We start from the raw sequence: 10,578 nt of genomic DNA on the forward strand, positions 1-10,578 counted from the left end.
AGTTTGCTGATCTCTGTTTTACACTAGAATTCTGAAATCTCTTTTGTTCTTCATTTTGTGTCTGCCTGTAAGTTTTTTATGCTGTCTCAACAGAAGCTGTGGATTTGTATCTTATTCTCCAATTGCAAAACATAAGATCACTTATCTTTAATAATTTCCAGGATGGAAACCTTTAAAATATGTAGGATACAGAGGACATTCCAGACAAAATAAACTGTGACTTTTATCTACACTTGCAAGTTTTACTGTCCTTGTTACAGCAGTTCTGTGAACACTCTGATGAGATCTCTCAAGAGAGAACTTGTTTCTAGGAGTATATTTAGCTGACACATTATACCTGCTAATATCCGAGACCTGACACAAGATACAAGCCAAGCCTATGTTTTCTTCATCAGTGGCTGAACTCACCTGAGTCCTCTGGGACTCCTCTTGGGATTGGATGGGTGTTTGCCAGAATTTCATTGCAGTCTGAGTCACTTTCTACCCAGCCCTTTATACCTCCCTTGGCCCTTTTATAGGAGCCAGAGGTGCATTGTCTTCTGAAAGGTTTTTCTACCCAACCCTGCTTTCTTTGCCTTTTATCTAAAAAGCCTTTACTCCCAACAAATATCTTGAGTATGTGATTCTGTCTTGGCATCTATTTTTGGAGAACCAAACTTACTTGTTCTGTTCTTTCCATTTGTTGTATGTTATCATTCCACTCAAACGAACAAATGAAAACAAAAAGTTATATATAAAAAAAAGTAATATATAAAAAAAGAAAGTAATATCAAAATAAAGCATATCTGGAGAGTGGCAGTTTCTGGAAATTATTTATGAGATTATAACTTGGAAGACCTGTTGGGAGGTAATTTCCATTAGCCTCTTGTGCTTCTACATATCTTATAAGCAGGGAATTGACACTGTTACAGTTTCCTGAACTACATTTTTCAAGGCAGAAACAGGGATTGTTTCTTCCTGTGGCAGCAGATAACAGGTTTGATTGCTGTCCAGGGTAATAATCTGTCCCTCCAGGGGAAACATTTGACAGGTTTCTAGTAGATTCTTTAAAAGACTGGAGTTTAAAAGACTAGTAGATTCTTTAAAAGTTTGTATTTCTCACTTGTGATGCAAATGACCTGTGTGGACGGCATCCACCCTGGTGGCTCCACATTGGCTCATGAAACACAGGGTACAAAGGCAACTAATGTAAAAATCTACTCAAGAAATCTATTTTAAATTTAAAATATAAAACAATATTTTACAAAATTATTGAATGCAGAGTAAATAACTGTTGTCTTTTTTCCCAAACACAGGTTTTGCTATCTTAATTCTGTCATAAGGTAAATACTCTTTTATTGAAAATTAGACCTCAAAATTCTGTAGACTTGTGAAAGTCATTTTGATTTGCTACTTGAGAATTCAGGAAGGAAAAAGAAGTTCCCAAAACCCTATAAAGAAATCACTTAGTTAGGATTTCAAAATATTTTTATCAAACAGTGTGCCCATTGATTTAGGTGAATAGATCACTTAAGTATTTTTATTCCTTCAAAATCTGCACCATTGCTTTAGATGGAAGCAGATTTCTGGTATAAATTATGCCTCTATCAGGCATTGGAGAAATGAATGATAGGACTAAACACCTCATGTAGGAGTCTCCTCGATTACCCTTCAGCAGTCTAGCTGTCTGTGTGTTCAGTTCATGTTCAGCTATGATGATTATTTTATGCTAATCAAGTAATATTATGTAGTTTTAAACCGAGACAGGAATAGGCAAAATGAGCCTGGAGAGGACTCTGCAGCTGTGTAGACTGACTGTATAAGGTCCTTGGGGGATGTGATTATCAGAAGACTGAATCATCATTAGGATAATTAGTGTACTTGGCAACTACATTAGTGGAATTATTGTCATTGCTCACAGCTTGTCAGTGCAGGATTTTTTGATCTGGTAAATTTCACTTTTACAAATGCAACTGACCATGTGAATGAAATCAAGAGAAGTAAACAATTTTGTTATTTCTATTTAGTTCCAGAACTAACAAATGAAAAGTGAATATATTTAAGCACATAAGGGGGTATTTTCTGAATTAAATGGTTATCTTGCAACTGTCCTGGATGTAAACTTAAATAATTACAATAAAACATGTTGTTATTTGTGAACAGATTATCCATTTAATTGTCAGTGCTTATTATGAGTTGGTTCTTAAAAGATAAATATTGAGGCCATTTTTGTAGTTGAAGTATAGTTGGTTTACAATGTTGTGTTAGTTTCAGGGATACAGCAAAGTGATTCAGTTATTCCTGTGTGTATGTATATATATGTATGTACACACATACATATGTATGTATTCTTTTTCCTTGTAGGTTATTACAAAATATTGAATATAGTTCTGTGTGGTATACAGTGGTCCTTGTTTGTTATCTACTTTATGTATACTAGTGTGTATAAGTTAATCCCAAACTCTAAAAATATGACAGTTCACAAATTTGCACATCATCCTTGCTCAGGGGCCATGCTCATCTTTTCTATATCATTCTAATTTTTAGTTTGTGTGCTGTGGAATCCAACATGAGACCATTCTTATATATATCTTAGTTATTACTTTGTTTGATACTCTGTGGATCTGCCATGAGTGTTCACATGTGGCTTCCACTCTGTAGATTCTACTTTGGAATAAATCACACCTTGAAAGAGTACAAAGGAGCTGCTCATATATAGTTAGTGTTCAGTGATACTGTTTCTGTTTGTTAAATAAGCTAAATTTCTGACTAAGGATAGCTGCCCTCTGATCATTCTATGACCCAATCACAACAGAGCATTGACTGTTGAGGTTTTGACAAAATTATCTGTTCTATCCTAGAGAATGACAGCTTTGTTCCACATGATGTTTATGATTGTTTTCACTGGGCTGAACTTTGAAGCACAAAGCTGTCCAATTTATCATGTTTTGCTTATTTCATCAAATTGATTGGGCAAATACACACTATACAGAAACTCAGTCTTTTCAACTTCTCACCAAGCTTACATTTTCTCAATAAGAAAGTGAAGGACCATGTGTCTGTCCTTACTGAAAGAGTATGAAATGTTGGAAGTCTTATTGTTTTTTGTCATGTATATTTGGGCCTTACATTGTTCTTTGGACCCTCTTTTCCTCCATTTTTTTTTTTTTTAATCATCTCTCCTGTCCCCATAAGAGTAATCAATCTTGGCAAAAGTCATAGAGCTGACTTGTTTTCAAGAATACAGGGAATGGGAAGAAGCTCCTTGACATTATCTTGGCAATTATTTTTTGGATATGACTCTGAAAGCAAACACAACAAATGCAAAAATCAACAAATGTGACTATGTCAGACTTAAAAACTTCTGCACAGCAAAAGAAACAACAAAATGAAAAACAACCTGCAGAATGGGAGAAAGCTTTGGCAAATCGTATTTCAGTTAAGGGATTGATAATCAAAATATATAAAGCACTTACACAACTCAAAGGCAACAAAAAATCCAATTGAAAACCAAGCAGGAAAACTAAATAGATGTATTTCCAAAGAATGTATTCAGATGGCCAATGGGTACATGAAAAGATGCTCAACATCACTAATTATTGGGAAATGCATATCAAAGCATCAGTAAGATATCACCTCATACCTCTTAGAATGATTATCATCAATAAGATAAGAGATAACAAGTGTTGGTGAGGATGTGGAAAAAAAGAGAATTCTTTATATACTGTTGGTGGGAATGTAAATTGGTACAGTTACTATGGAAAACAATATGGAGGTTTCTCAAGAATTAAAAGTAGAACTGCCATGTGGTCTAGCAAGTTCACTTCTGGATATATACTCAAAGAAAATGGAAGCAGGATATCTAAGAGATATAATCATTTCCGTGTTTATTGTAGCATTTTTACAATGCCAAAGATAAGCAAGCAACCTAAATGCCCATCAACAGATGAATGGATCAAAGATGTTTGTGTATGTGTGTATTTGATGCTTGAAAAAATAAGGGTTAGAGGTGCTAACCCTCTCCACAATGGAAAAATGGAGTGTAACTTTAGAGATTTCCATGGTTCTATGTCCTCAGGTTCAACCAAACTTGAATATACTTAGTGAAAGAAATACACTTACAAGTGGACCCAGGCATTTCAAATCCATGTTTTTCAAGTGTTCACTGTATATAGTATACACTGGAATCGTATTCAGCCATGAGAAGGAAAGATATACTGCCTTTCCTAGTATTCTGGATGAACTTTGAACACATTATGGAAAGTGAGATCCATCAGACAAAGAAACACACATACTATACAATATCACTTATGTGTGGAATCCAAAAATGCCAGACTCATAAAGTGAAAAGTGAAATGGTATTTCCAGGGATTGAGTATAGATGTATAGGACAGATGCTTTTTAAGTGTACAAACTTGGCAGTGAGTGGTAAATATATCCTAGAGGTCTAATGCATAGTATCATGAATATAGAGAACAGTATTATAATCACCAAACGTGCTAAGAAACTGGAAGTTAATGATTTCAACCACTAAAAAGATATGATACTTGTGTAATTCAGTAAAGATTCTAATTATCATTCCAGTGGTAATCACATTACAATGTGTTAATGTATAAATTTAACATGCTGTAACCTTATACAGCTGGTGGGGGTCTTCCTTGGTGGCTCAGATGGTAAAGAATCTGCCTGCAATGCAGGAGACCTGGTTTTGATCCCTGGGTTGGGAAGATACCCTGGAAGGGAGGGCATGGCAATCCACTCCAGTATTCTTGCCTGGAGAATCCCCATGGACAGAGGAGCCTGACGGCTACAGTCCATGGGTTTGCAAAGAATCAGACATGACTGAGCAACAAAGCACAATGTACATAGCACAACCTTATATTGAATCAATGTTATATGTCATATAATTTAAAAAAAAAATGAATTAGGGGAATCTGACAATGGACATGGAGAAGGCAATGGCAACCCACTCTAGTGGGTTGGCCTGGAAAATCCCATGGACAGAGGAGCCTGGTAAGCTGCAGTCCATGGGGTCGCTAAGAGTTGGACACGACTGAGCGACTTCATTTTCACTTTTCACTTTCATGCATTGGAGAAGGAAATGGCAACCCACTCCAGTGTTCTTGCCTGGAGAATCCCAGCGACGGTGGAGCCTGGTGGGCTGCCATCTATAGCGTCACACAGAGTCGGACAGGACTGCAGCGACTTAGCAGCAGCAGCAGCAGACAATAGATGTAGGGATATCAGAACCTACTCCTCAAACTTACTGCCTTTTCTATGGAAGATAAAAAATCATTTATTGTGTTTTGTCCATTAAAAGAGGACCCCATATGTGTACTTTGAAAAATACTAAAAATTCTTTACCAGCAAATAAATACCACAATCAATAAAAGTATAAAAAGTTAAATATTTAAGAACAAAATTCAGACATTTATAAAAGCTTATAATCAGAAGTAATTTTTTCAGTTGTGAGGAAAAATAAAACATTGAAAAACTAAAATATAACACACAGATAATAAACATTATAACTCATAATAGGAATGGGTTTGTAATTGAGCATATAACAGTTCTGTGTCCCCAAACAGGGAAAGAGGTACGTGCCTAAAGAAGACTGTGCCTCTCCCTGTTTCTTCAGTAACTGTTGAAATGTAGCACATTTTTACCTTCTCTTTTTAACTTCGTAACAACAATTCTATCATTCTTTTTCAAAAAACATTTTTATGTATTTACTTTTGGCTAGACTGGGTCTTCATTGCTTTGTGCAGGCTTTCCTTAGTTGCGACAAGTGGTGGCTACTCTTAACTGCAGTGCATGGACTTCTCATTGTGGTGGCTTTTCCTGTTGTAGAGCACAGGCTCTGGGTGCAAGGGCTTCAGTAGTTGCAACACATGAGCTGGTGGACCTTTGAGCGTGGGCTCAGTGGTTATGGCACATGGGCTTATTTGCTCCACGGCATGTGGAATTTTCTGGACCAGGGATTGAACCTATGTCCCCTGCATTGGCAGACAGATTCTTATCCACTGAGCCACCAGAGAAGTACTCTATCATCCTTTGTAAAATCTCTGTTCCAACAGCTTTCCTAATACTCAATTTATTGCATGTAATAAGAGCTTACTAGAGTCAAGAGACACTAAAGAACATTTAGTAAACAACTAGATGAATATAATTAACTCTGATTCAGTTCTATATAAATTAGTTAATAATAGCTGTGAAAATCCAATTGTAGCTAAAGCACAGGCATTTTCTCCACACAAATTGTTTTAGTAAGAGTATCAATTTTAAATGGTAAAGGATTTGAAAATTATACTGACCAAATCACTGCAGGCTACTAAATATTCTACTCAGAATATCTACATGTTTCATTCTAAACCATTCATACTTGTTACCAGTAAGAGTCTGCTATTCAAGAAAAGTGTTTTTTCATCAGAGGGAATTAATCCTCTTGATAAATTCCTCCTATATTTCAGGTACTTCAGCACTGTAATTTTTATTTTATCTAATCTTTTCTTTATTGTAACTGTTATGTGTAATGGATGAGGTTAGTTATTTTCTTTGCTTTTTAGTCCGAGTGGATCTAGATGTAAGTAGATGCATAAGTGAATATGCAATAGACATTTCCCTCTGTTATTTCATATACTGAAATAGAATGTATGTAGAAGAAGTTTGACAAGTCCATAGTTAACTGTAAAATAAAGTTTAGACTTAAATCACAGATATCTAAATAATTTATGAGCTTGTCTTTTTTTCTTTTTTGGCCTTTCTGCAGAGCTTATAGGATCTTAGTTCCCTGACCAGGAATGGAAGCCATGCAACTTGAAGTGGAAGCAAATCTCTACAGCTTTTCAGACATCATTGATAAATATGCTTATATGAAATGCTTTTCTTTTTCATTTTGTTCTAAGAATGCTTTTATATCTGAATAGGCTCAGAATGCCTTGACATTTCTCTTAATTCCCTGAGTGACTTAACTCATCATCTTATAGCTTTGCCCAAAGCCAAAAATCTCTGTCATCAGTGAATTCTTCACATCCATAGACAAAGACAATAATATGCATCTGTACCTGAGGCCTAGACACCTAATTATAGAAATCAAAGCCCTTATTTTTAATGTTTATGCATGTGATTTCTAAGGTGCTATTTTCTTTTCTTTTTAACTTAGTTTTATTTTTAATTGGAGAATAATTCTTTTATAATATTGTATTGGTTTCTGCCATACATGAACAGGAATCAGCCATAGGTTCCCTCCCTCTTAAACCTCCCTCTCTCCTTGCACCCCATAGTATACTTCTAGATTGTCACAGAGCACTGGATTTAGATTCCTTGTGTCATACAGCAAATTCCCACTGGCTATCTATTTTACATATGGTAATGTGTATGTTTCAGTGCTACTGCCTCAAATCATCCCACCCTTTCCTTCCCCTCCTGTGTTCAAAAGTCTGTTCACTCTGTATAATAGGTTCTAGATTCATCCACTTCATTAGATCTGAGTCAAATGCATTTATTTTTATGAGTGAGTAATATTCCACTGTATATATGTACCACATCTTCTTTATTCATTCATCTGTCAGTGGTTGCTTCCATGTCCTGGTGATTTTCTTAAATACTTGAACTGCACTGAAATTAGTGATTGATCATTATCTTAGCCTTATTCTATAGATAGAGAAAATATTAGACCTAACATTACATAACATTTATTATGCTTGCCTACTCAGGACCAGGTACTTTACTTGTTATTTATTTATTTCTTATCTACACCTTGTTGTTATATCCATTTTTTCAGCTGAGGAGGCAGTCTCAGAGGGTAATTATCTAACTTATGGTCCTGCTCCTAAAATTAGTAGAAATGGGATTTAATCTTACTTCTGTCTGACATCATAGTCCATGTTATATATATTTTGATATTAAACACATTACTACTACTGTAAAGTAGATTGTGGTGTCCATGAGAATGAGCCTGAAGTAAAGTCGCTCAGTCGTGTCTGACTCTTTGCGACCCCATGGACAGTAGCCTGCACCAGGCTCCTCCGTCCATGGGATTTTCTAGGCAAGAGTACTGGAGTGGGTTGCCATTTCCTTCTCCAGGGAATCTTCCCAACCCAGGGATCGAACCCAGGTCTCCCACATTGTAGACAGACGCTTTACCATCTGAGCCACCAGAGAATGGGCCTGGCAGACCTTAATTACAAGGAGCATATTGACCAAGGGTCCCAGTCACTGCACTCTGAAAACCATTTACACTAAGGCCAGTCTAAGAATGAGTACAGCAAGGATACCAAGGTGAATCCATTCCTAGGAGACACAGGTCTTTTCTGAAGGCTGATCTTGACTTGAACATTCCCCACTGCCTTCCTCGTTGGACCTTTTTTAGACTTTTAGACTGCACAGCAGCCTAGGACACACACATCTACTTCATCTTCTCTTCCTCTCCTTTTCTCAGGGTGTGACTTAGGATTTCTCAGGATTGACTTTGCAGTCTTACTAGTGGCTCTCACACAGGTATTTTCCCTAGTAAAATCCTTGCACATTAAAAAAAAAAAAGCAAGCCATTTCCATGAACTTTTAAGGTTCTAGTGATCAGAAGTATGCTAAGATATCCCCTCCAAATGGAAAGAAAAGGGCTAAATCTTGCATTCCTTATCACAAAGAAAGACACACAGTGCCTGGTATGCCTTTCTTTGGGTTCTAGAACTCCCAAAGTGCTTTGCTAGAACTTAAAATTGTGTAACAGTCTAGGAAGATTCTTTGCAACCATCTGTCCCTCTCTCCTTCACCTGGAATCACACTTATGTCACTGTCTGAGGCTCTCTCAGTCTTACCTGTTTATTTACCTAATTTGTCTCACGGTCTTTTCTACAAACATAAAATTTGTGCATTTTAATCCTGTCTTGACATCTGCTTCTTAGATGACACTGACTTCAGTTCAGTTCAGTCGCTCAGTTGTGTCCGACTCTTTGGGACCCCATGAATTGCAGCATGCCAGCGTATATGTTAATCAAAAACTATATTATATTGTATGACTTTTACTGGTGAAATGATTAGACCGGGAAATACGGGATTAATTATGCTAATGAAAGCAATTTCCTATTTCATATGCTGATTAAAATTTGTTACAAGTGAGTTAAGCAATGCCACTACAATTGTGAAAATGACAAATTAATAAGAACTATGTTTGCCACAAGGGTAACAACCAAGTAAAAACATTGTTATTAAATAATCTACGTAAATATTATGAGAACTACAATTAAAGTGTGTAAAATTTCTAAGTAGACAACAAAGAAAACAAAGGGAAAAATTTCTAAGTAGACAATAAAGGAAACAGACTTTTAATTATGGGGGAACCAATTCAATGCATTAAAGATAATTAGAGAAATAATGAAAAGGTCAAGAGACACTTTGTTGACAAACAGTTCATTTATTGACTTTATTTCTGGCTATCATGCAGTGAGATGGGTATTCTCATAATATTTATCAGATTGTACTTTCTCATTAATAATTTTCTTGCATTTGTCAAGAACTAAAAATTATTCATACCCTTTATCCCAACTTGTTTTTTTTGTTGTTGAAAATCTTTAGAGATTAATAAAAAATAATTATTATAGTTTATAGATTTAGGTATGCAATAATAATTCTAATAAAAATATTTTAAAAGATATCTCAGGAAAAATACATTTGTATTATTTGCAATGAATTGTCAAGTGTAAATTTCATACTGAGCTGCAGGGTATATGAGGATTTTCTAAGTTTATTCATAACAGAACTATACAATCTGACACAGTGCCTGAGTTGTTATAAGCAATTACTAAATAATTATGGAGTAAATTAAGAAACTGTTAATGACCAGTTAAGGCACATGAAATAATAGAAACAAGTAAATATTAGGAAATAGTATAAATTATTAAACATATACTCTATGTTAAACATATATTGTGTGTTTAAACATACAGATTAAAGTGTGAGATGCAGTAACCAAAACTCATTCCAAAGATAACAACCTTTACTTTCCAATATACAGATTATTTATAATAATTTTCTTTACACTAGTCAGAATTTCTTTTTCAACAAAATTTTTCTTAAGTTGGAAAATAAAGTATTCAAAAGGAATAAATTAAACAGAAGTCTTGAGAAACAGCTTTCAGCAGAAAAATTAGGAACAAATAGTCTGCTTAGAACACCAACACTAGTTCTTTGTTAATGACAGAAGCCTGTTTTCCCAAACCCTTACAAGAAGCTTTAATCCTTTCAGAGTCCCAAACATAAATGCCCTAACACTGTGGTCTGTTCATGATATGATTTAAAATCCACTGTACTGATATTTGTTCTGTATTAGTCCAGGGTTGTTATAATAAAATACCAGAAGATTGGGTGGCTTGAACAACAGAAATTAATTGTTTATAGTTCTGGAGGCTGGAAGTCCAAGATCAAAGTGAGAGAAGGTTTGGTTTCTTCTGAAGCCTCTCTCCTTGGCTTGTAAGTGTCCTCATGTAACCTTTTCTCTGCTTGCACACCGTAGGTATGTCTTCTTCATAAATTCCACTCATAGGGCCTCATTTAACCTAAATTATTTCCTAAAAATCTATATCTCTAAATACAGTCACACTG

The 10,578-nt window shown here is 35.4% G+C and overlaps 1 non-coding gene across 1 annotated transcript; it reads right to left on the minus strand.

The window, feature by feature from the left end:
- Positions 1 to 2,444: 2,444 nt before the first annotated feature.
- Positions 2,445 to 2,549, minus strand: LOC112442137 (U6 spliceosomal RNA). Its single transcript, XR_003030143.1, has one exon. It is a non-coding gene; the product is annotated as a U6 spliceosomal RNA (small nuclear RNA).
- Between the last annotated feature and the right edge of the window lie 8,029 nt (positions 2,550 to 10,578).

Source organism: Bos taurus, chromosome 17 (assembly GCF_002263795.3).
Source record: "Bos taurus isolate L1 Dominette 01449 registration number 42190680 breed Hereford chromosome 17, ARS-UCD2.0, whole genome shotgun sequence".
NCBI classification, from domain to species: Eukaryota; Metazoa; Chordata; class Mammalia; order Artiodactyla; family Bovidae; genus Bos; species Bos taurus.